The 4,130-nt window shown below is 33.6% G+C and overlaps 1 pseudogene; it reads right to left on the bottom strand.

Annotated features, from left to right (window-relative positions):
• Window positions 1-2,771: 2,771 nt before the first annotated feature.
• On the bottom strand, window positions 2,772-4,130 carry LOC114420023 (annotated as a pseudogene).

Genomic DNA, 4,130 nt, shown 5'->3' with positions numbered 1-4,130 from the left:
TGACCAAGCACATAGTATGAAAAATGTTCTCCCTTTGAGTCTCATCTTTATCCTTACACACACTCCCTATTAACTACCTAACCATCAAAAGTTCACCTTCCAGTGGATGTACATCACATTCACTTTCACTCTCACTAGAAGAACTAGAAGAGCTAGAAGAAGATGCACTAGTGATATTATTACCTAACATAACCATAGTCCTTTTGTAAGAACATTGGGAGGCAATGTGACCCTTTCCCAAACACTTAAAACATTTAATAGAACTTGTTTTTGAAAAAGTGGGAGTAGGGTTAGAATTATTTTTACTAAGTGCAGCACCTTTCTCATGGGATTTGAATGAAGATCCTCCCTCCTTGAATGTCTCCTTATTTTTCCAAGTTAAAGAGTCATAGGGGGACTTCTTGTATATTTGCTTCCTCTTTAATTGTTGCTTCACCTTGATAGCTTGATGAATGAGATCCTCTTAAGAGGCATAGTGGTGTAACTCTACAATGTCTTGGATCTCCCTATTGAGACCATGCAAAAACCTTGCCGTGGTGGCCTCTTGAGACTCCTTAATTTGAGCCCTAATCAAGGAAATCTCCATCTCTTTGTAATCTATTTCCTTGAATTAGTCTTTGGAGCTTGTTGTGAGGGTCTCTCCCATAATAGGACGACACAAATATCTTTCTCAACATTTTCTTCACGTCTTACCATGTATTAATCAAAGGCCTTCTCATCTTCTCAACATCACTCCTCACTTGATTCCATCACACTAAGGCATATCCCTCAAACTCCAGGGAGGCCAATTTGATCTTCTTCTCTTCATTGTAGTTGTAGCAAGCAAAGACTTGGTCAACCTTTATCTCCCACTCAAGATACACTTCTGGATCACAAATCCCTTTAAAAGTTGGGATCTTCACCTTCACTCCCTCAATCCCTTCCTTTCTTTGCCTACCTCCATATCTTCTATGATTTCTTCTCTCCCTATACCTCTCATTCCTACTTCCTCCCTCATCCTCTTCATACCTGTCATCTTCTCCATAAGAAGAGTTAGATGATTTGTCCTCTTTTCTTCGCTCTATATTTTCAATCCCCACACTTAAAACTTCACTACTCTTGTGTATTCTTCCCAAACTCTCCTCATTCTTATTTCTCATTCTCTCCATCCTTTCTTCATCTTCATAACTTATTCTTCTCATTTGATCACCAAGTTTAATCATCTCCGCCATGAGCCTTGCAGTTTTTGGAGATGATGGAGTAGCATCTCTACTTGTAGAAGCCCTACCTACAAGGAAAGTTAGTGCACAAGTAAAAAAATGGAATAGGACCTCACCACTCAACTTAGTGTTTCACTAAAGTTCACTTGTGTATCACTCTTTCAAGGCTTTTTCTTTTATAATATGCATTATTGCCTTTTACCACTCTTGCTCCTCTTCAGTTCTTAAGCATAACCTTCAAGCTCAAAATCATGAAGTATTCAATGTGAAATATGTCACAAATAAAAACTCAACTCAAGAAGCCAAGAATAGAAATACTCTAAGACAAAACTAAAGAATTTTAAAGACAAGCAAAAATAATAAAAGGAATACTCAAAAGGAATGACAAGGGAGACAAACTAGAAGATTCCAGAATCAAGAAAAGGATTGTCCAAGAATTGAATTATACTAGATGTAAATAAACCACAAGACATAAGTTATTTTTTGAAATATAGGTATGTGAAAACTAGAAGGACTCAGAATGCAAAACTTTTTTTTTTGCGTCTTTTTTTTCTTCCTTTTTTATCTCTGCACTTTTTTTGGCACAAAATTCAAATTTGAATGCAAATTTTTTATTGGATAGATCCAAATCTAGGCTCTAACAGAATTTTGGCTCCAAATTTGAAAACTAGATTTTTTTTTCTTTTTTAACTTCTTTCTTTCCTTTTTTTTGCATGAATTTTTGATAATATATATAAAAAAAGAAGATAAAAAAAATATTGATACTAGATAGAGTTCAGAAAAGAAAGATAGACTCAAAGAAATGAAACAAAGAAACATAAAATAATAATATCGAGTTAAACAAAAGGAAAAGAACAAACAAAGGAGGAAACACACAAGAAAAAGAAAACGCAAAGGATAGATAACACCTGATTTCAAGAACCAAAGCTCTAGTACCAATTGATAGAATCCTAATTTGCGGATCCAATTTTCAGCTTCAGCAAACTAGGAAACCTATTTGTGACTCTCTGAAATTGGGGAAAATAAAAAGGAAAAGGCAAAATTAGAAAAAGAGATGGAAAAAATAACACTACAATATTGAAAGATTGATAAGTTGAGGATGATTCACCACAAAGAATAGAATTCTTTGATAAGAAACTAAAGTTTCACACAAGAACCGAGAGAGGTACTCTCTTAACTGTCAACCAAGTGTTTAAAAAGTCTATTTATACTCCTACTAATAACCCTAAATTAGGCCCAGGGCCCAATAACTAATCTAATAATTAAAAGACTTGAGAATAATAATAAAAGGTCGTGGCAGCTCATTACAAGTTTGAAAATAGGCCTAAAATACAATTAAAACTGAAAATAAATCCTATTATAAAAGTTGGCTAAAATTTTTTAGCTTTGCTTCTTCTTCTCTTTCCTCCATGATAGAATTTAGTCTCTCACCAAGATTTTCTTGAAATCTCTTACTCTTTGCTCTAGTGATTGGTCCATCTATGTTGAGCCCACCCAAGCCAAAATCTTCCTCTTTGGATAGTTCTTTATCACTTGCCGCAATCGTTGCAACATCTGTTTGAACAACAACATCTACAAAGACAACCTAATTTCTCCATTATTATTTTCCTTTGATAATATCTTCTCCCATCTTTGCTTAAGTGTCAACTCATAGAACATTGTCTTCTTCATCTGCTCCTTTAATTTCATTCTTTCCTTCACAAACATAAAAGTGCAGTACCACTTTCCAACAACCACTGATTCAAGCCTATCATTGGACAGTGGGAAGTTGACATCAGGAAGCTTGAAATGCAAGGAATCATCAAAGCCTAAAAGCTTCACATAGGTAAATGGTAATCAGTGGGAGTATGAGCATAAACACGCCACCTTTTTCTTCTCAACACACTAGGAAGAATTCCATCTGGAGCAATGGATTTTTCTTTGAAATCATAATTCCTCTTGATGATTTCAACCTGCTTATAATCGTCAGAGGGATCTAAAGGTCTTGGTTTGACATTTTAGACAAAGTTACAACAAAAACAAGTCTCCGTGTCCCCTTCTAAACTTGTGCTAGCTTGACTGAAATCAATTCAAGTTTCAAAAATAAAGTTTGGACTAAAGTAGTAATTACATGTTTTGATAAACCTCTCTATAAACATTTACAGGGGAAGAAAGTACGAAGGTATTGAGTTTCTCCTTAAGCAAAAATCAATTCATGTACCTTAACTTTTGTAGAAGTTAAATGGAAAGAATTCCTATAAAATTTAAGTGCATCAATTCATTTTTCTTGTCAAAATGTTTAATGTATTCTATATGTCTTCTTATATATTCTTCTCCTATAAATACTTATTGATAAGTTTATATTAATAGGTCTAGCATTATCTCTTCCATAAATTACATATGTATAAGCTGACCAAAATGTTAAAAACATGTGTATGCATGTTTATTTGTGACTCATCAATTATGAGAAAATAATACTTTTTTTTTAAATTCTTTTTCCTGTGTTAAGAGAAATGATTATTTCTTTTTACCAAGTTGAACTAAAATCACTACTAGAAATACTAATGTCTTTTAGGTAGCTTATGTTAAAAAAATGATTGCTTATTTTTATAAGCTTCTTGAGAGAACTTAAAATAAAAGTATTAAGTTTAATTGATCATAAAGAAAAGTGATTATAATTCATACTATAACCCTTTATGCTTCCCCCTCCCTTTTATCACATAGTAACGGTTTGAAGACAAGGGTTGATTCAATGCTGGAACAAACAAGTCATCTTCACCATCACTTCCATAGTTGATTGCTAAGTTTTTGTTATGAGGAAAAGGAAGATCCCTTATAGCGTCGTCCTTGAACAAACAAACAAAAAAAGTAGTAAGTTTGAGCTTCTTTATCAAGGATTACTAGGTAACACGCATTCCAGGGAAATATAAAATACTTTGTCTTCTTATCCAT

Source organism: Glycine soja, chromosome 1 (assembly GCF_004193775.1).
Source record: "Glycine soja cultivar W05 chromosome 1, ASM419377v2, whole genome shotgun sequence".
NCBI lineage: Eukaryota > Viridiplantae > Streptophyta > Magnoliopsida > Fabales > Fabaceae > Glycine > Glycine soja.
Note: the sequence above shows the minus strand (reverse complement) of the source record. Positions and strands in the feature narration are given on the sequence as shown.